The 27,842-nt window shown below is 43.6% G+C and overlaps 1 protein-coding gene across 4 annotated transcripts in view; it reads right to left on the bottom strand.

Moving 5' to 3' along the window:
• Nucleotides 1-27,842, bottom strand: part of MEGF6 (multiple EGF like domains 6) — a 210,854-nt gene that overhangs the window by 125,762 nt on the left and 57,250 nt on the right. The window lies entirely within an intron of this gene.

Here is a 27,842-nt window from a genome sequence, read left to right as displayed (position 1 = left end):
GGTCAGCAGAGATTATGGTGTCTTTGAGATGTATGTTTTTATTTACACATATATACAACCTGAGGATAAGATCGAGGAGCTCCCAGCATTAACACCCAAACAGATCTTCTTCTTCTTGTTGTTGTTAATTTAATTTCTACACCGCTTTATATTTTTAAGAAAGAAAGCAAAAACCTCTCAAATAGGTTTACAACCTACATTAGAAACTCAAATAAAACAATCCAGAATCAAGTCAAATATAAAGTAGACTGAAGAAAGTATACCGAAGAAAGCAAAACATAAAGTATACGTACATTCAAAGCAGCGTAATTTACAGGGAACTCAACTATTATCTCAAAGATTTCAAAATAAAACAGCACAATTAGCAAGAGAATGAAAGTTCTTAATATAGGTTAGCCAAAATTTCAAGCTTAAGTCTGAGAAGAATCAGTACTGTTTGCTTCTCCATTAGTCACAGCTTTGGATCCAGCACAGATCAAGCATGTCTCTGTGTCCCCAGCTTCCAGCCCACTTTCTGCTCAGTGCTCCCCAACTCCCACTCCATCTACTGTTCTCCTACCTAGCAGATAGTGAGGAGGTTGTTCTACGGCATGGAGCAAATTCTTTGGTTATGCTAACCATGGTGCTTAAGGAAATCAGCCAAAACCATGAGCTAGACAAAAGGACAGGTTGGGCAAGCTTGCTCTCATACATTTGACATCGACAGATACAGAATCCCAAGAATTGGATGGGACTCGGAGAATCATCCAGACTGACCCCCCCCCCCCAATCCACAATATCCAAGTACATGGTCGGTTTCCACCATTGGTGTTTAAATGGATCTGGTTAAAGCTGAAGTTCATCAATATATTATTTTTGTTTCTTTGTGTGTCTTCTCCCTTCTTCCTGAATTTGCAAAATAAAAGACATACTTTTTGGTGTTATACTTACCCAATATGATCTTTAAATACTACTACATACTTCTTCTTTAATCCCTGCCCAATGTTTGCTCTTTGCTCCGTGAGTAGTACGGAAATTGGATTTACAAAGAAAAAAATTTTTTGGAATTAGGCACGATCGGGGAAGGCGCAAACAGGAAGTCCGTCTCCCCGTCTTGTAAATAATCTAAAGCAAGGATCAGCTAACTAAGGTCGAGATAATTTTTTCTTGTTTATTGGGCAAAAGACATTAATTTCACGATTTGGCAGTATAAGTAATTTTATTGGAGGATAAGAGCTAATTTTGGGAGCTGAAGTGCCACCCCCCCCCGGACCCGGGAGTGATCCGCGAGAGAGCCTGTTGAAGAGGTATTGAAGAGTTTGACAGCTGTCAAATTAGCTGTCAAGACTGAAAAAGAGAACTTTGTTTCTGTTGTCTCTGCTGGTTATACTTGTTACAATTTGGTTATAATTTGTTAAAAACAAGGAAGAATTGATACAAACTAATTTGACTTTTGGATTTGAACTGGAAGGAATTTTAAGTAACCAAAATCTCTCTAGAGGGGGTTTTGGGACATTACAAGAATGGCTGAAGGAGGGAAAATACATGCTAAATTGGACAGAGTTTTTGTTCTCTTGGGAAAGTTACAAGGCCAAATTGATGTTTTGGCTACAAATGTTGCAACTCTGGATTTAACAGTAAATAAACTCATTGAATTTGATAAGGACTTGACTCAGGAAGTCCATGCAGCTGGACAAGAAGAGAAACTTGAGAACTTTGAGAGTGTGGAGAAAGAGATATATGTTGTTCCTGAGGAAAAGGAAGGAGGAGCTGTAATGCTGCAGATGACAAAGGAGAGCCAGAGGCCTGACATGATGGCTACAAAGGAAAATAAGAACTTGATGTTGAAAATCTGGTTTGAATTGGAGATTGAAGAACGGAGAGATCTCCTTATGTGGAGATCTGAAGATCCAAGGATTACAAATCTGATTAAGGTGGAAGTTGGAGCTTTGGGGACATTTGGACTTGAAAGGAGTAAGAAACAAGATTCGGGCTCCACTTTTAAGTATGGAGGTCTGGCTGGAAGAAACATGGATCCCATTCGGCTAGAGCTTCTCCGAGATCTGGTGTTTAATATTAAGGACTATCAAAAAAACCGGCAGAGAGGAATTGAGAGAGAATTAAGAGCCTCGGACGTGAGATCTCCAGGCTGATAGTAGATTAAGACTGATGGACATTTGTTGGGGATTGAAACCGGGAAAGGGGGGGTGGAGTTTGGGGATCCAAAGGGTGCATAATTACAACCTGTTTTTGCTTTTATTCTGTTTTGCTATTCGTATGAAAATTGGGGAAGTCGTGGAAGGGAATTTGGGTCGACTTTAGAAAGAGGTTTTAAGAATGAGTATTGATATATAAATATTGATGTTTATAAGGTAAAATTGTTTTTTTAAAAAAATGAACTAAATAGAAAAAGGTCAAAAATTGGGGATAAGAACTTGTTGAACTAACAATTTGAATTGGAATATAAGAAGGGGAGGTGTGGGGAGGTCAGGGAAATATGTTATAGAAAAATAAGGATTGTAAACTTTATGTGTTTTTAACTTTTTTTGTTTTTTGTTTTTTGATTTTTTAATGTATTAAAGTGGAGAATTTCAATAAATATCTTATAAAAAAAGAAAAAGAAAGAAAAAGAAAAATACAAAAAATACAAAAATACATAGAAAGAAAATACAAAATTCAAAAAACAAATAAGTAAAAAAGGTTAAAAACAAATCCATTTTTTTGAGATCTTTAAGCTCGTTTGCTTGTTTCCTTGACCTCCTCACACCTCCCTTTTTTGTATTCCCGTTCACATAGTCAGTTCAGCAAATCCTTACCCTCTTTCATTTATCTTAACTCTATATCTTAACATATTATAACTATATATTTTCATCCATTATCAATCCATTTTTACATATTCTTATTAGCCTTTTTGCTAATGCCACTTAATTTCAATCCAACATCATTTTAACATTCATTAATTTTACAATATTTCTGCAAATAGTCTTTAAATTTCTTCCAATCTTCTTCCACCAACTCTTCTCCCTGGTCTCGGATTCTGCCAGTCATTTCCGCCAGTTCCATATAGTCCATCACCTTCGTCTGCCACTCTTCCAGGGTGGGTAGATCTTGTGTCTTCCAATACTTTGCAATGAGTATTCTTGCTGCTGTTGTAGCATACATAAAGAAGGTTCTATCCTTCTTTGGCACCAATTGGCCGACTATGCCCAGGAGAAAGGCCTCTGGTTTCTTCAGGAAGGTATATTTAAATACCTTTTTCATTTCATTATAGATCATCTCCCAGAAAGCCTTAATCTTTGGGCACGTCCACCAAAGATGAAAGAATGTACCTTCGTTTTCTTTACATTTCCAACATTTATTATCGGGCAAATGATAATTCCTCATCCCCAGAACCTGTCTCACGCGATTACAGGGAACTTTGCTGGGGCACCAGAAGAAGGTAGCTTGTGCTTTGTTGTCTGGACCTATCCTGTTACTCTTCAGCGACCAGGGCTTTAACAGGAAGACACTGCAGTTAAGGGACTTCAGGGAAACACTGGCGAAGATCCGACTTGGGTGAAAAGCCTTTGACGCAGAAAGCGTTAAGACCGGGCTCGGGTGGCTCTTAGGTCTGGGCTGCCAGGCGGCTTCAGAAGGGAGCTCAGAAACGGTTGACCTGGGAGTCCAGCCAAGGGAGTGTGTGTTCCAGGCGACTTCAGCTGTCACAACATGCTCAAGGAAGCGGGGGATGGATGCATGTGCCAGGGAACTCTTGAAAACCTTACGGGTCCTGACTGCTGGGATGCATTTCCAGGGGGAGCTGTCATCCACAAACCTATCCATTTCAGTTTCGCTCACTTTCTCAATTCCCCACACCTTAAATTCAGGACGTGGGAGGCCAGGGTTCAAATCCCCACTTGGCCATGAGGCTCACTGGGTGACCTAGAGCTAGTCACTGCCTCTGGGCCCAACCTACCTTTTGGGGTGGAGGAGTGGGGAAAACCACGTAGGGCACTTTGAGCTCCTTGGAGAAAAAGAAGGGATGTAAATAAATAATATGTTTGCAGATATAGGGCTGTACTCAGTGGTAGTCCTACTCAAGAGATGACCCAGTGAAATGAATGACCTCAAAGAAACTAAAATCATCTTGATGACACCTGAATGTGGTGCCCACCATAAAAACAGTAGCATTAATTATCTGTCCAGTGCACCAAACAAATTTGTCCAAAAACAGTGTCTCTCTTATAAGCACCTTTTCATCTCTTTCCACCCCACAATGCCTCTTGTTTTTGGAAGGATCCTGCCCCCTGGTGGCAGATTTTTTTATAAAAACAACCAGCTACACACTTGTCTTTGCCATCCACCCTCATCGTGTTGAAATTGACAATTTTGGCTGTTTCGGAATTTGATTGGTGTTCATCTTAGACAGATGGCTGCATCCAGCAGTAGTCAAACTAAGAGTATAGCCTCTAAAATAAACAGCTTGGTCCCATTAAATTGCAATGGGTCTACCCTGAGTAAAGCTCCTCTGAATGCAACCCAGACGTCAGTTATAATTAAGGACACTTCCAGACTGTCAGCGTTTTGAGGGAGGGATTTGGTTTCCTAGCAGAAATGTAGGTTTGTGCAGTTAAGGTGGATTAAAGAGCTTGGTGATAAAAGAAGAAACAGACTTCTTGCAATTAGGAAAGTGACAGGAAAATGCATTGAAAACTGTGGGAGGAACAAATGATGGGTCAGGAAACGTATAAACATGCAAATCAGGATGAACACAAGACAAAAGCATGTTCTTGTATAACCTCCCTGCAAATGAATTAAAATGGATGTTCAGAAAGAGGCAGCAAAACCTTTAGGCTGGAGGACAGCAAAAGCCATTCTAACCTTTGGGAGGTTTAAAGGGGGCTGCTTTGAAGCCCTCAGCTTGAATATTTATGCTGCTAAAATATTCCCCCAACATTTGTATGAGACTCAGACACCAGGACGGGGATATGTTCCAGCAGATGCAACCAACCATTCAGAGTAAGTTTCTGAAGGAACTGCTGGGACTTCGCCCACAGGTACTTTATTAGTAGTATTAGTATTAGTATCTAAATTTGTATACCCCCCTATACCCGCGGGTCTCTGGGCAGTTCACAGCATAAATTCACAATATAAAAACACAAAATACATAATAAAAACAAGAGCAACCCAATTAACCCTCCCACCCCAACACATTTTAAAAGGGCATCAGATGTCAATCAGCCAAAAACCTTGTTAAAGAGGAATGCTTTTCCCTGGCATCCAATGGTGTATTATGAAGGCACCAGGTGAACTTCCCTGGGGAGAGCATTCCACAGGCAGGGAGCCACTGCAGGAAAGGCCCGTTCTCATGTTGCCGCCCTCCAGATCTCTCATGGAGGAGGCACACAAAGAAAGGCCTCAGAAGACGACCATAGGATCTGGGTAGGTTCATATGGAAAGAGGCGGTCCTTGAGGTACAGCGGTACATCGGGTTAAGAACTTAATCCATTCTGGAGGTCCGTTCTTAACCTGTGCTTAACCTGAGGTACCACTTTAGCTAATGGGGCCTCCCGCTGCCGCCACACGATTTCTGTTCTCATCCTGAAGCAAAGTTCTTAACCCGAGGTATTATTTCTGGGTTAGCGGAGTCTGTAACCTGAAGCCTCTGTAACCCGAGGTACCACTGTATTGCAGTCCTAAGTCGCTTAAGGTACCTTCTTAGTCATACTCTCCCTGGATGAGTAGATAAATTCATGGAGGATAAAGCTATCAGTGACTACCCACCATGATCTGTGTTCTCCCTCTGCTGTGAGAGGCAAATGTCTATGAATACCAATTGCAAGTGGGAAGAGCTGCAGACATCTGGTTGGCCACTGTGAGAACAGAATGCTGGAGTAGGTGGGGCCCCTTTGGCCGGATCCAGCAGGGCTTTTATTCTGTTCTTATTGTGCTTCTAAAACTCTTGCTCTCTCACTCACCAACCCTCACACACCACCCACGGCCCTAGATGCCATCTCAATACATTTTTATTCAAATTTTTGTAAATAAACAGATTCTTATAAATGTAGGGTACACAAATAAACATGCTAATAAATCTTACAATATATGTACATATCTTTCATTTACATAGTTTATTATATCCCTTCCCTAAACAAACAAACAAAAAACCTTTGGACTCCCCTCTACCCTTTTGGTAAGTATCAAATAAAAATTCTATAATCATGTACTTTGTTTTTAAACTTATATATTAGCTGCTGTTAGCGTTACTCCATCCCCGCTAATATCATCTACAAATTATTTCCAATATATTTCCAATATTTGTTCCAGTTTTTATGAAATTCCTGTTCATCTTGATCTCGTATTCTTGCTGTTATCCTGGCAAGCTCTACATAATTTACCATTTTAAGCTGCCATTCATTTATATTAGGTATAACTTCCGTTTTCCAGTTTTGAGCCAACATAATTCTTGCGGCTGTAGTGGCATAGAGAAATATTATCTTATCTTCTTTTTTGATTTCTTTACCCAGAATTCCTAACAAAAAGGCTTCGGGTCTTTTGGGAAATGTATATTTAAGAATTTTTTTAAGCTCATTATATATTAGTTCCCAAAAACCTTTCACTTTATTGCATGACCACCATAGATGATAGAGATCGCCCTCCGCCTCACCACATTTCCAACAACTTTTGTTCTTTAATCTATACATTTTGGCCAATTTCACCGGTGTATGGTACCACCTATATATCATTTTCCATACGTTTTCCCTCAGTGCCGTACACGCTGTAAACTTTATATTTTTATTCCATAATTCCAGCCATCTTTCAAATTCAATATTATACCCGAAATCTATCACCCATTTGGTCATTGCCTCCTTCACCTCCTCGTCTTTTGTATACCACTCGAGTAGTATATCATATATTTTAGACAGTATTTTACTCTTGCCTTCAACAACCTCCACATTAAACTTAGATTTTTTATCCTCAAAACCTGCCTTCTTTTTGTCTTCTTTTAGCAAATCATTCACCTGGTGGTATTGCAACCAACCAGTAAGTGAGTCTTTTATTTCTTCATACGGTCTAAGTTTAATACCTTGTTCTGTTTTACTTATGAGATCTTCATAGGTGGCATTTTTCTCTTCCATATTAGATTTCTTGATAGTTAGCACCTCTATTGGTGAGATCCACCAGGGGGTCTTCCTTTCCAATAAGTTTTTATTTCTCTCCCATACCTGAAATATTGGTCCCCTGAAAATGTGATTTAGAAAGCCCTTGTGCACCTTCACCTTTTCGTACCATAGGTACGAGTGCCACCCGTACCTATTATCGAAGCCCTCCAGATCCAATATATCTCTATTTTCCAGTCTAATCCAATCTCTTAGCCATAGTAGACATGCCGCTTCATAATATATACTCAAATCCGGTAGAGCAAAGCCCCCTCTTTCCTTTCTATCAACCAATATTTTCATTTTTATTCGTGGTCTTTTTCCCTGCCAAACATACTTCCCCAGGGCTCTCTGCCATTCTTTACATTGTCTTAAACCTTTGAGTACGGGTATAGTTTGGAATAAAAACAGCATTCTGGGGAGAACATTCATTTTCACCACTGCTATCCTCCCCAAGAAGGATAGCCTCATTCTCCCCCAGATTTCAAGATCTTTCTTAATATTCCTCCAAGTGACCTCATAATTATCTTTATAGAGATTAATGTTCTTTACCGTAATCCACACTCCAAGGTATTTCACTTTCTTAGCTATCATAAGTCCCGTCCTTTGCTCTAAATCTAACATTTCTTCCTTTGTCAAATTTTTAACCAACATTTTAGTTTTGTTCTTATTGATCTTAAGTCCTGACACTGCACCAAACTCTTCAAATTTTTTTAAAGCTTCTTTTACACTGTGTTTTGGGTCTTCCAGTGTTAATACAATATCATCGGCAAAAGCTTTTATTTTGTGTTCCTTCTTTCCTACTCTGACTCCTTTAATCTCTGTTGTTTCCCTTAATCTCTTATTGAATATTTCCAATACTATTATAAATAATAAAGGAGACAGAGGACAACCTTGCCTAGTCCCTTTAAATATATCAAAAGATTCTGACATAGTATTATTTATTATGAGTTTTGCCTTTTGTTCATGATAGATTGCTTCGATACCTTTTCTAAATTTTTCTCCCATCCCCATCATTTCCAAGCTTTTCCTCATGAACCCCCATGAAACATTATCAAATGCCTTTTCGGCATCTATAAATACCAGGGCGGCCTGCTTATCTATTCTCATATCCAGATATTCAATAATATTTATCACATTTCTTACATTGTCCCTCAATTGTCTCCCTGGAAGGAAGCCCGTTTGATCTTTATGAATTCTATTATTTAATACCTTTTTTAATCTTTCTGCCATTACGTCTGCGAACAACTTATAATCGTTGTTTAGTAACGAAATTGGTCTATAATTCTTCAGCTCCAACATATCGACCTCTTTTTTAGGAATTAAAGTAATATATGCTTCCTTCCAGGTGTTCGGGATCCTCCCCTCTTTTAAGATACCATTCATCACTTCGCATAGAATTGGGGATATTTGATCGCTTAATGTCTTATAATACTTAGCCGATAAGCCATCCGGCCCCGGCGCTTTTCCAATTTTCATCCTTTTTATAGCCCTTTTTATCTCTTCTTGTGTAATAGTCTGGTCTAGTAACTCTTTTTCTTCTTTTGAGATCTGTGGCATCTGATGTTCTTGCATAAAGCAGTCTATTTCATGATCTGTTTCTTTGCCTCTTTTGTATAGTTCTTTGTAGTACTTCTGGAAAGTCCTTTTTATTTCTTTTGGTTCTTCTACAATCCTTTCTCCATCCTTTATCTTGCTAATCATGTTTTGTTTCCTTCTTTCTCTTATTTGCCATGCCAAGTATTTCCCTATCCTATTGGCTGATTCGAAATTTTTCTGTTTCATCATTTTTATTTTCCATTCAATTTCCTGGTTAATTATTACTGAAAATTTGGCTTGTAATATCTTTATGTTTTGTTTTACGTTCTCATCACCGGGATTTATAGTTAATTTTCTTTCATTTTCCATAATCTCAGTTAGAATTTGCTCTTTCTTTTTCTCTTTTTCTTTTCTTAATTGACTGTTTTTCTGGATCAGGAAGCCTCTCATGACTGCCTTTCCTGCATCCCACACTACCTCTAGAGCTGTTTCCCCATTTAAATTCCATTTGAAGTACTCTTCAATTGTTTCCTTAGCTTTAGTTACTATTCTTTGGTCGTTGAATAAAAATTCATTCATTCTCCATCTAGCTATTCTAGTATCTTTGCCTTTTATCTCCATAGATACCGGATTGTGATCAGAAATAGTTTGTGCTAGAATTTCGCATTTGCTTAAATTCTGCATCAATTCCTTCGATATCCAAATACTATCTATTCTCCCCCAGCTCTGCTTGGAGTTTGAGAAGAACGTATACTGTTTTGTAGTAGGGTTTTTGAATCTCCAGGCGTCAATTAATCCTATATTGTTAACTAGCTCGAAAAAGGATCGGGGTAGTTTCCCTTCCTTAGTCTCTTCCTTTTTTGTTGACTTGTCCAATTTCGGTGAAACCACACCATTGAAATCACCCATTAATATCATTTTGTGATCCATCCATTCCATTAACTTATTACCTAATTCAAGGAAAAAAGCTGACTTTTTATCATTAGGTGCATATATTCCAACCACGATTATTTTTTCTCCTTGAAACACCATCTGTACTACAATCACTCTCCCTTGATCATCTTTATACAATAACTCAGGATCAAATTTTTCTTTTATATATAATACCACACCTCTTTTCTTAACCTTATCGGCAGTCACAAAATCCATCCCTAACCTCTTATTACTCAAGATTCTCCTGTGCCAATCACACACAAAAAGAATCCTTCGCTCCAAACCTCTACAGTTATTCAGAGAGCCATAAAACACACAGTTGTTATTCAATCCAGACACCAGACCCCAAGATTTATTTGTGTATGTGGGGAATGTAAAGAAAAGGACACTCTGGGGTGTGTGGGGGGGGTACTGTAAGATCCTGGAGGTGCGGGTGGAGAGCAGGAAGAGAGTGAAGAAATCCGATCCGTTGAGTGTTTGCCCCCCCCCAAAGCTTTGAAAAGCTTCAGCGTTTGAAAACCTAGATGTTTTAGGAGTTCATGAAGAGAACCACACAGTGAAAGAACCAGGCAAGAGAGTTGAATGGCGGGGGGGGGTGTCAGATTTAAAGGGATCGCTTTCCCAAATCCTGTATTTGAACACAAAGCAGGGAGGGTACCGTGTTTGGCTTTTAAAACATGTTTTAAGGTGTTGCAAAGGATTCTCTCTCTCTCCTTTGCCCCTCCATTTTGTGAGGAAGTTATACAATGTCCACTGTTTACGGAGTGGGGAAGTCTTAGGATGTTGGGCTGTTCATGGGGTGTGTGTGTGTGTGTGTGTGTGTGTGTGTGAGAGAGAGAGAGAGAGAGAGAGAGAGAGAGAGAGAGAGAGAGAGAGAGAGATGTTAGTGGCACAAAGGCCAATGAGGACTAAGCAGCAATAGAACAGCAACAGTGGAAACATTTGTGTTATCGGTGAGGAAAAGAGAGAAATTTGATTTAACTTTACAGTGGTACCTCAGTTTTTGAACGTAATCCATTTGGGAAGACCATTTGACTTCCAGAACATTCAAAAACTGAGGCACAATGGGCAATCTGTAGAAAATTGAGAAAAATACAGTTGTACACTCAGTGGACGCAGTTCGACTTATGAGGCACATTTGAAAACGGAAGCATTTACTTCCGGGTTTTCGGCGTTCGGGTTCTGAAACGTTCGGTGATGGAGACGTCTGAAAACCAAGATACCACTGTACACTGAAGGTGAACCTTTCTAACTTGCACTTTCCGAAATAATGCACAAACTGAAACTCAACCGCCCTTCGAAATTTGCACTTCTCCAGGGCTTGCAATGCAAAAGCTGCTGTATTATCGAGATAGGTTGTTGGTCCCTCACTAACTTAGTACTGTCTGCACTGACTGGCAGCAGCTGTCCAGAGTTTTGGACAGGGAGTTCTTTCCAGTCTCTATGTGGAGATGCTGGGGACTGAGCCTAGGACCTTCTGCCATGCAAAGCAGCTGCTCTACCCACTGAGTTATGGCCCTTCCCTGATGGGTCCAGACAATGTGACCATGCCAGCCATGGAAGCGAGATTTGGCAGAGCTCTTAGGTTCTTTGAAAAGGTAACAGAACAAAACATCACGGGAGGCAGGTTTGCCAACACCCGCTAGTTATGACTCTTAAATGGGAGCTGCCTATTCAAAGACACAATATATATCATAGGACTAGATCTAGGCGGGATAATGGATAAAGCCAATGAGACAGATCCTCCCCTCCCCTTGCAGGTCAAGATTGAAAGGTGGGAAGGACCAGCCACCTGTCAATCACCTGACATCACAATGGTGTCAGACATCCCACTTTTGCTCGTGTAAAAGTCCCTATGACATCTAGTACAGCATTTTGTGCCTCTGTGTTCCAAAATCAAATGGTGTGGGTAACGGCACAGCGTTTTACATTGCCTGATGATCAGCTGGTCATGGGCACTTGCAAAAGTCCTGTGTTTTGCAAGCTGCAGCAATCAGCTGGGCTGGCAAGTGTTAAACTCCTTTTCCATGACCATGCTGGCTGGGACCAATTGGATCATAGAATCATAGAATTGTAGAGTTGGAAGGGACACCAAAGGTCATCTAGTCCAACCCCCTGCAATGCAAGAATCTCAGCTAAAGCATCCATGACAGATGCCCATCCAACCTCTGCTTAAAAACCTCCAAGGAAGGAAAGTCCACAACTCCCCAAGGGAGACCGTTCCATAGTCAGAATCTCCTTTCTTGTCACTCGAAGCCATTGGTTTGAGTCCTACCCTCCAGAGCAGGAGAAAACAAACTTGTTCCCTCTTCCTTGTGACAGCCCTTGAGATATTTGAAGATGGCTATCATATCTCCTCTCAGTCTCCTCTTTTCTGAGCTAAACATAGCCAGCTCCTTCAACCATTCCTCATCAGGCTTGGGTTCCAGACCCTTGATCAGCACATGTTGCAGAAAAGGAGGATCAAATGTTCTCCACTCCTGACTTATTATATCTGGTAGCAGCTCTTCACACTCTGAGAGACTGAGAAAGAGAGACAAAGCAAGTGTGTGTGTGTGTGTGTGTGTGTGTGTGTCTTTCTTCCCATTGCTTGCTCCCCTATCCTTTTTTGAAAAAAAACTGTAAAGAAATTCACCATTCACTCTCCACCAAAACCCTTCCACCATTTGCAACTGCCCCATCTGCTTCAACCAAGCCGAATCCGAGATCTACAATCCTTGAAATATGAAATAAAAGCACACAGAGCATTCCACCTAGGAGAACCTCGGGTTTCTGTTTCCCTGACGTTTTGAAAACCTGCTCAGGTTCAGCGAAAGGTCTGGATTCCAAAACCTTCCTAGGCAAACCACGCTGAGCCCATCTGGACTGTTCCAAAATAAAGCTCCAAACTGGTCGAGATGGGTTGCTCTTTAAAGCAATGTTTCGCTCCGTTCTTGAACTATTGCCATGGTTTGACATCACACGCAGGCACCAAAGAAGTTCAGAGAGTTCTTCATCCAGACTCGAACAGCGGGGGCACCTCTTGCGAGGAACTCTCCGCGAGGGATCGCAGCATTTGGGATGACAGGGTGATTAATGATGTGTGCTCAAACGCCAAATAGGCCGGCGAGGACAGACCACCACAAGACGCAAAAGGGTCGAGGCCACAATCCTAGATGAACAGAGCGCCACTGGGCTCGAAGTGCGCTTGCTGCCAGAGGTGTTTGGAAAGCTGGCGCTGCAGCCGACCACCCTGGTGAATCAGCAGGCCGGTTAGAAACGAATAAGACAATTTGCCCATCAACGTCTGGCTGTTTTTAATTCGCAGGAGCTTGTGAAGTAATGTCTGCCTTTTTGCAGGCTGGGGGAGAAGACTGTCGACATCCCCTGCTGACCTGTGAAACCAAGAGTGGGTCGCCTACTCTTACATCCACAGGTCCCACCCACTCTTGATTTCCAAGGTGAAACAGCGGGCATAAATTCTTCAGGGGAAGAGGATCATTAGGTGTGCGTGCAGAAGAAGACCTTGTGTTGGTGTTGACCTTTAAAGACCTAAACGGCCTCGGCCCAGTATACCTGAAGGAGCGTCTCCACCCCCATCGTTCTACCCAGACGCTGAGGTACAGTGCTGAGGGCCTTCTGGCGGTTCCCTCACTGCAAGAAGCAAAGTTACAGGGAACCAGGCAGAGGGCCTTCTCAGTAGTGGCACCTGCCCTGTGGAACGCCTTCCCATCAGATGTCAAAGAGATAAACAACTACCTGACATTTAGAAGACATTTGAAGGCAGCCCTGTTCAGGGAAGTTTTTAATGTGTGACATTTTGATGTATTTTTAATCTTTGCTGGAAGCCGCCCAGAGTGGCTGGGGAAACCCAGCCAGATGGGCGGGGTACAAATAATTAATTAATTAATTAATATTATTATTATTATTATTATTATTATTATTATTATTATTATTATTATTTTACTATGCCATAGTCTGTGCAAGGCCATTTGATGCCCTCCCCCCAGCCCTTGTGGCACTGGCTGAAGCCAGGCTTTGGCAGGGACCTAGAGATCTCCTACCTCCTTCCCAAAGCCCGGTAATCACTTGCTCAGCTTTGAGAAGGAGGAAGGAGGACACTAGGACCCTGTCAGAGCCCTCGCACCTCCTTTCTGAAGCCAGGCAAGCGCTTGCCGGGCTTTGGGAAGGCAACCTTCTCGGCTGCGCCCCTGGTGCAACCGCACTGCTCTCACTGCCCTAAATGTGCCCCTGGTGGGTGAGTAATGGGGGAGGCAGAGGTGTGTAAAATCATGCACAGTGAGGAGACAGCAAAAAAAGGAGAAGTTGTCCTCTGTCTCTTGTAATACTGGAACTCAGGGTCACCCAACAAAGGTGAATGTTGGGGGAATGTAGGACAGGCAGAAGCAGTGGTGTAGCATGGGTTGCCAGTGCCCAGGGCCGCATGGAGTGGAATGGGAGGGAAGGAGGGAAACAGTCAGAGTACGCATGCACATTCAACTGCCTAACTGCGTCCGCAGCACCCAGGAGATCACAGCCACAGAGATAAGAAAAGAAGAGTCATTCCATTGCCTGGAGAGTTCAATTCCTGGTTCACATGGAGAACCCATTTTCAACAGCAACAGAAGTGCACAGCTATATTGAGGCAGCACTGGGTGTTGAACTTTCGCAGCCCTAACAATTTTGCACCCAGAGCAACTGCCCCTGTGCCCCCACCCCGGCACACTACGCCACTGGGCAGAAGAAAATACTTCTTCACACAGTGCTTGGTTAAACGATGGTATTCACTTCCATGAGAGCTGGTGGTGAGACACCATCTTGGATGACTTTCTCAGAGGGTTAGACAAATGGCTGCTAGACATGGTGACTAGGTTCCACCTCCATTGTCCGCTGCTGAGTATCACAGGTGAAGAGAGCGCTGTTGGAATTGTGGGCTTCCCAGAGGCATCTACGAAAACAGGATGCAGGACGAGATGGGCCCAGCGGGGCTCTTTGTATGTTATAGACACAGATCCAAACCATGGAGACATCCAGTTCAGCGTCATCTGCACAGGCAGGGGCTCTCGGGCAAAAATCTTTCCCTGCTCTCTGTCCTCTTTTACCGGTGATGCAAGGGACTGAACTTCTGCATGCGAAGGGTGTGCTCCGGCACATCCAAGACAAATACTGGGGAAATCCAAGCCACATACCAGACTAACAGCTTGCTTGTATAACCCCAGTGCAGAGGGCGTCCCCTCAAAAGCTGTTATCACAAGGGTTAGCCGATGGGTGGTTTGTGGGCCATAAACTACCATGCGGTTCTTGCCAATGGAGGTCATGCACACAGTTTCTCACAGTGACAAATCACAGAATGCAGATATTCTAGTGCCTCAGAATAGTGCCTCAGCGGTTGCGCTTCTCCTGCTCTGCACTCTGCCTCCTCCTTCAACTTTGACCTCTCTCCTTTCATCACATCTCTTGATGCCATTAGCTGATCTGAAGTCACACTGGGGCTGACCAAGCAGAAAGCGTCCGATGGCTTATCTTCCCCTACTATTGGCTTGGCTGCTCTGATGTCGGGGGGGGGGACATACCTCCATTTGCCCTGCCTCTTTCCCCCGGGGAAACCCAATCTTTAGCGCTGAATCGGAACAAATGGCTATTGGGTTTTCTGCGGGCTACTGTACTAATTTAGCACTGAAGAGTGAGTTTTCCAGGGGAAAGTGGTGAGGCAAAGGCAAACCCACTCAGACTTCATGCCTAGAAAGTGTTGGACAAGCAGAAAACTGCTTTCTAGGCACAGCACAAGTGGAAGTGTGAACAAGCCCAGAGAGAGGAGGGCAGACTCCTTCCAACAATCTATTCATTGAGCTTATATTCATCCACAAAGCTTATGTGGAGTTTAGATTGTGTCCAGTCATTATTTTTTGTAATTGTTTTTGTTTTTTCCCTTTGTAATATGCAAGAAGCAATAATGGCAACAATAAAGAGAAAGAGAAAAAATCAAAGCAGGAAAAGAAATGAAGGCTGTGAGGAGAGGGGAGTGGAAGTATTCCAAAAACAGCATTATAATTCCAGACAATTGCCCTTGATAATAAGTGTGTTATCCAAGAATGTTTCCATAGGAATCTATGAGAAGAGGGCAGCTGCCAAGAATACTATGTCCAGTCATTACTGAGCACTCCTGTTTTTCTTCTTTTCTTTTTTTGCGGGGGAATGGACAACCATGAACACTTACCCTGAATTACAGGTGCTTAGACATCTTCCCATAGGACGCCGGTGGCGCTGTGGGTTAAACCACAGAGCCTAGGACTTGCCGATCAGAAGATCAGCAGTTTGAATCCACATGACGGGGTGAGCTCCCGTTGCTCAGTCCCTGCTCCTGCCAACCTAGCAGTTCGAAAGCACGTCAGAGTGCAAGTAGATAAATAGGTACCGCTCCGGCGGGGAAGGTAAATGGCATTTCCGTGCGCTGCTCTGGTTCGCCAGAAGCGGCTTAGTCATGCTGGCCATATGACCCGGAAGCTGTACGCTGGCTCCCTCGGCCAATAAAGTGAGATGAGCACCGCAGCCCCATAGTCGGTCATGACTGGACCTAATGATCAGGGGTCCCTTTACCTTTACCTTTTAGACATCTCCCCATTAATTGCTCATTTTAATGCATTTTCCCTGCCACCTTCCCAACTGCAATAGAATAATAGAATCAAAGAACTGTAGGGTTGGAGGTTCCCTGAGGAAGCAGATTTGTTGTACTAAGGTGACAAGAGTGCTTTCGTCCACTGGAAATGTGAAAACCTAAAGTTCCAGCAGGCATCTGAAACCAAAATGCAGACTTGGAGAGAGTGCATGGTCAAATGCTCTCTGGACTCTGCCCTGTAACACATTACTGAATAAAGTCTGGCCAGTTGGGAACTTGGCATGAGTCTCTGTAACGGAAAGTTCCTCCTACAGCTGCTGCCACTTAGTGCAGGCAACAGTGAGCTAGATGAGACTATGGTCTGATTCGCCATGGGTTAAACCACAGAACCTAGGACTTGCTGATCAGAAGGTTGGCGGTTCGAATCCCCGCGACGGGGTGAGCTCCCGTTGCTCAGTCCCTGCTCCTGCCAACCTAGCAGTTCAAAAGCACGTCAAAGTGCAAGTGCAAGTAGATAAAGTGCAAGTAGATAAATAGGTACCACTCCGGTGGGAAGGTAAATGGCATTTCCGTGCGCTGCTCTGGTTCGCCAGAAGCGGCTTAGTCATGCTGGCCACATGACGCCGGCTCTCTCGGCCAATAAAGCGAGATGAGTGCCACAACCCCAGAGTGAGTTACGACTGGACCTAATGGTCAGGGGTCCCTTTTCCCTTTCCCTTTACCTATATTCTTATCAGGTTGTGGGGGTTTTTTAATAGTGCTTCATCAATGGGGGTGTGTCATCCATGTACACATGTGCACTGGCAATGTACCAGGCCATGAGATTGGGATGCTGCATATAAATGGAACTGAAACCTGAAGCACCGTTTCTGCAATTCATTTGATGAAAACTCCTAAGTAAAAGCAGATCCTAGGAGAAGAGAAGCATGAGGCAGAAGAAGGCAGAAGACAGACAAAGAATTGGGATGGGGAAAATCTTCCCATTCTTTACTTTCAAGATATACATTTCTTGGGTTATTCTCCTTTATCTTCTGGATGGGTTTGTTGGTTTGACAGACAATAAGGGTCTTCTAGACACTGGAGGAGCCACTGTTTTGTTTTGAATTTACATATATTTATTTATTCACTTACGTATTTCAAAATGGCCCTGTTGACCCTGGAACATGCAGTAGAATTAGATAAGCTTAAGAACGTATGAACTGGCATTATCCTGTATCAGACTCCTCAGTCCATCTAGCTCAGTAATGTTTATACTGACTGGTAGCATCTCTCCAGGGTTTCAGGCAGAGAGTCTTCCCCAGCCCTCCCTGGAGATGCTGGGATTGAACCCGGGACCTTCTGCATGCAAAGCAGAGACTGTGCCACTGAAGGAATCCACTCTACGCCTAAGCTATGGTTCCTGCCATTTGCCCCCCTCCCGCCAGACTTCAGTGATTGTTATTTTTACATTTCTATATGAGATTTTCCTCCAAGGAGTGCCCGTGGTTCTCTTCCTCCCCGTTTTATTTTCACAACAACCCTGTGAGGCAGGTTAGGCCGAGAGACAGCGATTGGCCCACCTCCTTCCAGTGAGCTTCGTGCCTGAATGCGGATTTGAACACAGGTCCGAGTACAGCACTCTAACCATTACACCACAGCAACCCCGAGACCCGTGAAGTTGCATTGGAATCCTTTTCCAGGGCAAGGGGAACATGGTTGGACTGGTTAGGGCTTTAAACCCTGGTCTCTCAGGCCCTAGACTGACACTCTAACCCAGGCATCCCCAAACTCGGCCCTCCAGCTATTTTGGGACTACAACTCCCACCATCCCTAGGTAACCGGACCAGTGGTCAGGGATGATGGGAATTGTACAGTGATGCCGCAGGTTAAGAACTCAATTCGTTCTGGAGGTCCGTTCTTAACCTGAAACTGTTCTTAACCTGAGGTACCACGTTAGCTAATGGGGCCTCCCGCTGCTGCTGTGCCCCCGCTGTACGATTTCTGTTATATATATATATATATATATATATATATATATATATATATATATATAAAAAATATTCATTTTTAAAAATATTGTCATACATACCACAAAATTTCATATCTTATAGAATCTTTTTGGACTTCCATCAACACCTCTGATTATCCCCCATTTTTATCATTTCTTCTGCATTTCTTAAATTCATATCGCCTTTAATCGTATGATTTCTGTTCTCATCCTGAAGCAAAGTTCTTAACCTGAGGTACTATTTCTGGGTTAGTAGAGTCTGTAACCTGAAGTGTCTGTAACCCGAGGTACCACTGTAGTCCCAAAGCAGCTGGAGGGCCGAGTTTGGGGCGTGCCTGCTCTAACCACTACAGAGCACTACCTTTCATGGCACTTGTTAATCCTGGCCCTGCCTGTTGAATTTGTACTCAGGGAACGTAGTCTTTAAGGAACACCCCCCCCCAATCTCAGTCTTGTGTCATTTTATCACAGGAGTGAATGGCCAGCATCTGCAACTGGTTCTACAGCTCAAGAAGTACAATTGAATTTCAAGGGAGGAGGGAAGGATTCAGGGCACATCTGGTCCTTTATTTACAGAGGTTCTGACATCCCCACATGAAAGTAGTTTGCCGACTTAAAACCGATAACAACCCCCCTCCCCTTTCCTCTCTTCCATCTGTCTTTGGGCACACAAAAAACCTCACCAAACAGACAAGCTTATTGTGTAGGAATTTATAGCATCTGAAGGAGAGAGGGAGAAAAGGGAGGAAGCTTCTAGAAGCGCAAGAGGCTCCTCTGGGCTGCCAGCATCTGTCCGGCTTCCTGAACAATGACCGTCCCTTATCATCCTCCCCTGCAGAGGCACCGTAAACAGACCCACCAATCAGATTCACTGGCAACCAAAATCTACAGATGGGACACATTCCTGTTGGCAAAGAGAGAAAGAGAGAGAGGGAGAAAGAAAGAAAGAAAGAAAGAAAGAAAGAAAGAAAGAAAGAAAGAGATGAAGACGCAGGAATCAGGCAGCCCAAGTTTCCAAGGCAATAATGTCTTTGTAGAAAACTTAGAAAGCTGTCTTTATAATGAGTCAGAAACTTAGAAAGCTGTCTTTATAATGAGTCAGGGTGTTGGTGCACCTATCTGGTCATTGCAAAGATTTAGCATGTGACTAGGAGTGTGTACATGGATTTGCTGCTTCTTTTCCCTTCCTCCCTTCCAGTCCCTTTCCATATGTGTTGCAACACGTCCACTGTAAACCTTATTTGGACTGAAGAGCAGGGTGATAATGCTTCAAATGAATGAATGCATAAAAAGTGCCTGCAAAAGAATAGTTAATTGTGCATCCATTTCATTTGCCAACGCACTCATTTCAGAATAAACCTTTTTTATATTAAAAAAAAATTCAGGTGAGCTCCATTTAATTCATCTTCCAACCCCGACCCCACATACAATGACTTCTGCATCAGATTATGTGTCCTCATCCCCTCTCCCTAACATGATCGGTAACTGTTGTGCTTGAATCAAGATTTCACTTCTTGTGTACCAAAAAAAGAGAGGGAAAACTGTCATTTTAAGACCCTCAGTTTTTCAGTTCCCTGCATCAGTTTGTGAATTCTTCTTTCAGTTCTTCGTGAAAATTTGTCAGGTGTTTAGTGTAAATTTATCCCCAAATAAACTTTTTTGCAATAATTCCTCCCCCCCCCCCAGTATAATGTATTCTTGTATGCTTTTTCCACAAATATATCCCTTTTTAAGCTTTATCCTAGCATATGCTTTTTGGCACATATTACTTGGGTGGAAATCTGCACTGCAAAATTCAGAGAAGTGCAAATTTCAAAGGCTGGCTGTGTTTCGGTATACAGTGGTACCTCGGGTTGCATACGCTTCAGGTTACATACGCTTCAGGTTACAGACTTCACTAACCCAGAAATAGTATGCGGGATGAGAAAAGAAATCGTGCTCCAGTGGTGCAGCAGCAGCGGGAGGCCCCATTAGCTAAAGTGGTGCTTCAGGTTAAGAACAGTTTCAGGTTAAGAACGGACCTCCGGAACGAATTAAGTACTTAACCCAAGGTACCACTGTACGTACTGCCTCAGAAAGTGTGAATTAGGTACATTCACCGGTATATGCAAACTGAATCAAATTTCTCTATCTCCGCTAGTAGCGAGGCTAGTATTCATTCATAAACTAGAACCTTGACTCCCCGTCATGATTTATTTCCACAATTTGCAGTTTTACGCAAAAGCCACCAGGCGGAGCCCTTTCCATCCTTTTGTTCTCTGAACTGTAGAGTCTATTGGCAGGCTTAATCATGCATTTCTGTTTAATAATTTTACACACATACACCCCCCCAAAATTGAGAAAATGTAAATGCACGCAAGATGTAACTGCTACCCTAAGACGTCCTACAAAACCACAAATGAATATGCAGACATGAAGCTTCAGTGGAGAAAGAATTCCATGTACCTACATCATAAAAGCCATTATTAGGAGCGACTACATATTTAAAAGCAGCAAGCTAGCTTCTGAGTTCCACAAATTTCTTCCTCTGGATTGTTGGGTTTTTTTAAGGGACAAAGAGGAAGAATACCATGCCTTGTTTTAAGAGGCTAGTATGTTTGGATGTTGAACACCACAACAGCCTGCAAAGATGTCTCATTCAACACCACTGATCTCCCCTGAAGCATGCTAACCTCAGGGCACTTACAGGCAACCTGTTTATTCAGCATTCATCCCAGTTTCATTGTAGGGAGATTAGAGAATGCTGGTTGTGTAGCAAACATTCATTTAAAGAAAAATCAAATTTTATTAAGAATTTTCAACATAAAACACAATAAGGGGGGGGGATGGAAATCAGAAGAAGTACCGACATTGAAAGATTGGCAACATAAATTTTTTTCAAGTGATTGAATTAGCAAAAATGACGGCGACAATTAGAATGCAATCTGATCAAAATCTCAAACAGGAATGGAAATGTGTAGAAGAATACATGACCAAAAGATGCTCCAACGAGAATTTATTGATATGTATAGACTGATTTCACAAAGTTAAGCTAAGCAGATATACAGTATAAGATTGAATGTTTAATTATCAAGATGTTTAATTATTAAAATACAATCTCAATAATGAAGTTACAAAATAATAACAAGTCATGCATGGGTAGAGGGAAGACACAGGGCAAGAAATAAGAAATGGATAAATGTTGGTACATAATGAAATGTGAAAATGTGAATTGACGAATATAATGTATATGTATCATTATGTAAAGATTTCATATATGTATTGCAACATTAATAATAAATAAATAAATAAATAAATGAAACGCAAAAAAGTGAAACTAATCTAAAGATTAATAGGAAAGAAGCAAGAATAAGCAAAAGAAGAGAATAAAGAAAGGAAAGAGAAGAGAAGAGAAGAGAAGAGAAGAGAAGAGAAGAGAAGAGAAGAGAAGAGAGAATAAACACCAGGCCCTCTATCACAATTATATCTTAATCATTTTTCCATACATAGAAAAGTGAACCCTCCAAGCTCTCACCTGGGAACTTCAAACATTCATTCTGGTCTGCTTATGGGGAAGTTAGATGGTGTTGCATCCAATGCATTCACCCATTGCCTTCCTCAGCATGAAAAAGTCTGATCTTTTGGGAAAGAGGGTTTGTTGCACAAAACCTCCCATTCAACTGGGCCAATGACAGCAGAGCCAATTAATTCTACTTTTGTCCCCATCCTCCTTTCTGCAGAGTTCAGAGGAGGAGAAAACTGCTTGCCAGTGCTACACCCTGGGCTGGCTGTCAGTAAAAAGTCAGGGAGCTGGATAAGGACAGAGTAAGGTTGCTGGAGCAGTGCCTCATTCATCCTAATGGACCAGCCTCCACTGCATATTGTCCATTCTAGGAACAGGGAGCTTGTGGACCTTGTGGCTGGCAGGGGTCCATGGAAGCTGGACACCAACAACATCTGGGATGTCAAAGGCTCTGCACCCCTGACCTAGTCTAAGCGGCGGCAGCTCTTCACAATGCAAGAGGTTGAGAGAGCCTTCCCATTGCTTGCTACCCTATCCTTTTTAAAGCTGGAAAGAAATCCATCCACAGAAACTCGGCCGGAGTTTGCCATCCTCCCCTTCACCCAGCCCTCTTGCTCCCCCAATGCTGCTGACTTGCTGGGTCTGAAGCTCCTGCAAGGACATTAACCAGCTGAAACACCACCACTGGGGAACTGCTAACAAGCTCCGACTGGCAGTCGCAGACCATCATTCTGGGGAGAGAAGCGTGATGGCATTGGGAATTGAACTTCTGCATTAGCAGAAGATGAACGTAGAACTGGATCACTGTCAAAGGCACACACTTTGCCCTGGATATAATCCCGTTGAGATTCTGAGTTTAGGGGAAACAAGAAAGCTATGGTTTGTTTTTGTTTCTGTAGGAATTGCATGCCAGATAAGAAAGATCTGAGTTCTAACTAAGGAGAAGAGGCAACAAGTCAAGCTTGCTCCTGTAGCTTGGATGGACAGACATCCAAAATTGACACCTCCTCTCCTTCTTCTCCCATGGAGAAGAAGAGAGTCGGAAATGAGGTTGGCAAGCCTACAAGGAAGGGAGGTCAGCACAGGGAAAAGGACAGTCTAGGAAGCTTGGAGGTTCCTCCTCTCTCTCTCTCTCTCCCCCCCCCCCCCCATTTTCCATGCTGACACATCAGCCGCCAGGACAAGCCAAGTTGCATCCCAGCACTTCCAACAAGGCCATGGCAGGTTTGTAAAGTGAAAAGACAGGTTCAACTGGTCTTGAAGTGGAGTTGGCATCTTCTTGTGCCCATTGGCATTCCTTTCCATTTCTATTCATGTCCCTCTCCTAGCTGCTCTTATGAGAGTTCTCCAAGTGCATCAATGCGCAACTGAACCAAACCCAGGCTGACAGCTGGCAACCGGCAGCACACCAGTTACTGTGGGAGATTTGCAGTCAAATCTAACAAGGCATATTCTTGTGAGTTAGCATGTGAGGGGGTAAGACCACACGGCCACATTGCTGATAGGCAGACTCAAACTATAGAAATGTAATTGGTAGAGAAGGCTCTGTGTGATGTCATTTCCCTTCCTCTCTTGGGAAGGAAGAATCAAATAAATATTTCCCCTTCCTTCCTTCCTTCCTTCCTTCCTTCCTTCCTTCCTTCCTTCCTTCCTTCTCTCTCTTTCTTATTGACCAATGATGGATACAACTGTTCCAGCACCAGTTACATGCCTGAGGATGTTTATACTGTAAATATAAGCATTTTGCCTGCATTTATTTTACTGCTGTTGCTGCTGCGAACGAATGCATGATTATGAGTAAATAAATCATATGTTAAACTTACTTCTCAGCCTGCGAAGCATGGCGAGAAAGTGGGAGCCAGCTTGCTTCACAGCTGGACTTAATTAAAAGAAGTCTTCACAGCCTATTCCTATGATTTCCATATTTCTGCTAAGGATGGGACTTGCAACTCTGCTCTGCCCCATATATTAAATAAAGTTGTAAGCTCTTTGTATACTCAACCCTCACACATGGGCACCTGGAGGGATAAATTGCAATTAATACATCCTCTCCTACCTATTAAAACCCACCCCACAATTACTGAAGCAGGAATGGGCAAGTGGTGACCCTAGAACCTTTCTTTGCCCTGAGGGCTGCATAGCCTTTCAGGTAATTTTCTGGGGCCGCGTGCCAGTGGTGGGTGAAGTAATTGGTGCCAGTTTTACCTTTCTACAGCAGCTTAGCAGATACACATAAACACCTCTATCCTCCATCCAGGCGAGAGTTCAAGAACCCATTCCAGCCAGGGAAAAACAGTCAGGGAGGATATGTTGTAGGATATGAGGGGAGTGGCTTTTTGAGAAGGGGTGGAGTCAAGGAAGGGGTGTAGCCTTGAAAGAGTCCCAAGAGGCAGATAGAGAGGCCTGTGGGGCCTGAGGCTTTTCCCCACCCCATCCTTATGACACATGCGACTCCTTGCTTATCTGAAAAGCCTTCTGCAAGTGACTGGTTCAGACATCTGGCAGGTGTGGTCTGTTCTCCCCCAAGAAGAAGAAGAAGAAGAAGAAGAAGAAGAGTTTGGATTTGATATCCCGTTTTATCACTACCCGAAGGAGTCTCAAAGCGGCTAACATTCTCCTTTCCCTTCCTCCCCCACAACAAACACTCTGTGAGGTGAGTGAGGTTGAGATACTTCAAAGAAGTGTGACTAGCCCAAGGTCACCCAGCAGCTGCATGTGAAGGAGTGGGGAAGCGAACCTGGTTCACCAGATTACGAGTCCACCGCTCTTAACCACTACACCACATTGGCTCTCATCAAAGAAGTGTGACTAGAAGCCCTCTGGCCAGGGAGGATGTGGGAGGGGAAAGTGTGTTTTAGAAAGAGACAGACAGAAAAGGGATGGCACCACCCACATACAGCTCTGGCCTCTCCCACTGTCAGCAGGCAGCCCCCAACAGGATAGGAGTCAGTGTGGCACAGTGTTTAGAGAGTTAGACTAGGACCTCAGCAGGCAGGGTTCAAACCCCATGCTTGGCCATGAAGCTCACTGGCTGGCTTTGGGCCAGTCCCTGCCTCTCAGCCTAACCTACCTCACAGGGTTGTTGTGAAAATGACATGGGGAGAATGAGGAGGAATATGTACACCACCATGAGCACCTTGGAGGGAAGGTGGGATATAAATGCAATAAAGAATAAATAAATGATTAATTAATCGGAACAAATGCTCAGTAAAGACCAGGCATAAACTAAGCACCAAGTAAGCTCTGTGCAAGTAAATAAGGATGGATGCTCACCTGCCCTTTGGCTGGCAGGGCAAACCACACTCTTTATTTGCAACATGCAGATGCATTCTGTCAGCAACAGGTCTCCTCTTGCACACCTAATGCTTCAATCCATCGAACTATAAAAACCTCCACATATAACCTTATCCTTAATCCCTCGGCTGAGTTACAAAGAGGAAAAGGCACAGCCACACATTGGAAACTGGCAGGAAATTGAATGGCTCCCAATGGGATGATAACAAAATAATTAGGCAGCTATAGACTCCCCCCTCCCTTCTCTCATAATGTTGGGAAAAAGTAATAATACTCATTCTCACTAGACAGCAGGCGGCCAGCAATTATGAGCTGCGTGTAAAGTTCAAAAGTGCTTTCCAAGCCAAGAGATGTTCTTGCAGAAATGCTAGCTAACGGCTCTCCGAGGTACATGGGCTGAGATTGCAGAGGGGATGGCTGGTGGAAAAATAGCAGGACAGGAATTTGTTCGCAGACGGCTCTCTCTGGGAAAGAGAAGGCACTTTGGCTAGCTCTGGAGCCACCAGTGCATAGGAGAGGGGGCTACAAACATGGACATTTTGCAACATCAGGGGGAGGGGATCAGAACAAAAATACAGATGTTGTTGCCCTGGTCCTTGTGCCTATGCATACTTATTCTGAAAAGTCTGATCAAGGAAGCAAATGAGAGTTTTTAAGGTAGAACAATACAGGCATGGTTGTTTGTGGATTGAACCCATGGATGGGTGGGCTGCTGCACATCAAAAATCTGCCAGGGCCAAATTCAGCCCCCTCTGTCCACAGGGCTCTTCCTTGTGAGTAAGAAAGAGATCTTTATTGGGCGTACTAACCAATACTGGTGCAGCAGCAAACATGGGAACCAGAAGTCACAATTCCGAAGTATACAAATGAAGCAAGAAGTTCAGGACTGAAGAGAAGCAACCAAGATGTCCCAATGGTTATCGCACCCTTCCTGCCCAGCTTCGAAAGAGACTTGCTTGCTTTGTGGGAATGCCAGTTGTGCCAAGACGCACACTTCGTCTGGGCACATGTGCCTGATCCCAACTGCAGAAATGACACCTGGCTCTTGGTGACAAGGCTGCATCCTGCCCCTCTGGCTCTGCTGCCACTGCCTCTTTCTCAGCCCCTGCCCCCCACAGGCTGGCTGAGGTCTTCTGCACTCCCCAATGGGGCTCTAAATGAAGGGCAATGGAGAGAGCTGGCAGATCAGCTTGTCCATCTCTGATAAAAGGTAAAGGTAAAGGGACCCCTGACCATTAGGTCCAGTTGTGGCCAACTCTGGGGTTGCGGCGCTCATCTCGCTTTATTGGCCGAGGGAACCGGCATACAGCTTCTGGGTCATGTGGCAAGCATGAGTAAGCCGCTTCTGGCAAACCAGAGTAGCGCATGGAAATGCCGTTTACCTTCCCGCCAGAGTGGTTCCTATTTGTCTACTTGCACTTTGATGTGCTTTCGAACTGCTAGGTTGGCAGGAGCAGGGACCGAGCAACGGGAGCTCACCCCATTACGGGGATTCGAACCGCCAACCTTCTGATCAGCAAGTCCTAGGATCTGTGTTTTAACCCACAGCGCCACCCGTGTCCCTGTCCATCTCTGATACTTGGCATCAAAAGTGGAGAACCCTTGTCCACCAACCCTGGATGACAACCTTAACACACACACAGCCCGCTACATATCTCTCCTTATTGTCCACATCCACCTGGGGCTGCCAAACCATGCCAGATCCCAACAAAGCTCATGCTGAGATTTCGGAGTCCTCCAGAAGATTAAGTTCCACCCTAAATGCCCATCTCGTCCAGCATTCCCGTTTGGAGGAGGGACTTAGCTCAGCAGTAGAGTATCTGCTTTGTAAGCGGAAAGCCCCAGGTTCAATTCCTGGCATCTCCAGGTAGGGCTGGGTGAGAATCCTGCCTGAAAGCCTTTCAGTCAGTATGAGCAATACTGAGCTGGATGAACTACTCACTGGTCTGACTTGATATGAGACAGCTTCCTATGTCCTTATCCGTAAAATTCAGTTTTTTAAAGAGAGAACAGAGGGAGGTTTTAATTTCGCCCCCCCAAAAACCTCTGGGGTGAGTGTGTCAGGGTGGGGGGCTTGGGATTTCATAAATGGCCCCTTCTTCTCCCCATGGTTTGAAAAGGGGAGGTCAGGATATCAAATTCTTTGGCCTGCATGAAGCCAGATGAAATGGCAATGGGAGATTCAGCAGCAGCTGACAACTATAACTATTATTACTGGCGGTCTTCCGAATGTGCAGAAAATCTATCCTACACCAGATCGTATTCCATCCAAGAAATAATGGAGGCTGCAAACTCATCACACCAGCTTCTTGTCACAGGAAAGGAATATTGTATACATGGACTTGGGAGTGGCCAGCCAGATGCTGCTGAGAATCCCATAAAATGAACCTGAGCATTATTATTATTATTATTATTATTATTATTATTATTATTATTATTTCTATACCACCCTTCATCTGAGGATCACAAGGCAGTTTACAATATAACAACACAAAAATATATCATAGTAACAAATGAAAACAGTAACTCACCTCACCCCGGTTTTAAAAGTCATGGATCGTTTTAATTAGCCAAAGGCCTGGGAGAAAAGGATATGTAAAGGGACTTCCGGGTTGGCGTCTCCGGCAATGGCGGAGCTCCTCCGATCGGGAGGAACTTGCTCCGTGAAAAACAGGGTCTGACCACCACGGTGAAGGCGGAGACCCATAGAAATCACAGGCGGGAGAAGCCTGTGAACTTGGGATTCGGCTGACACCCTTTGCCCTCCCCTACTCGCGGGGAAACCCTGTTTTGGGGATCCGGAGCGACGTGGGGTGAGCGGTGCGGTGCTTTGAATCGACCGCTTCTTTCACGGAGTGAAGCCGCATTGCTGTT

This window comes from Podarcis raffonei, chromosome 8, assembly GCF_027172205.1.
Source record: "Podarcis raffonei isolate rPodRaf1 chromosome 8, rPodRaf1.pri, whole genome shotgun sequence".
In the NCBI taxonomy this organism is placed as follows: domain Eukaryota; kingdom Metazoa; phylum Chordata; class Lepidosauria; order Squamata; family Lacertidae; genus Podarcis; species Podarcis raffonei.
This window is presented reverse-complemented; position numbering and strand designations above follow the sequence as displayed.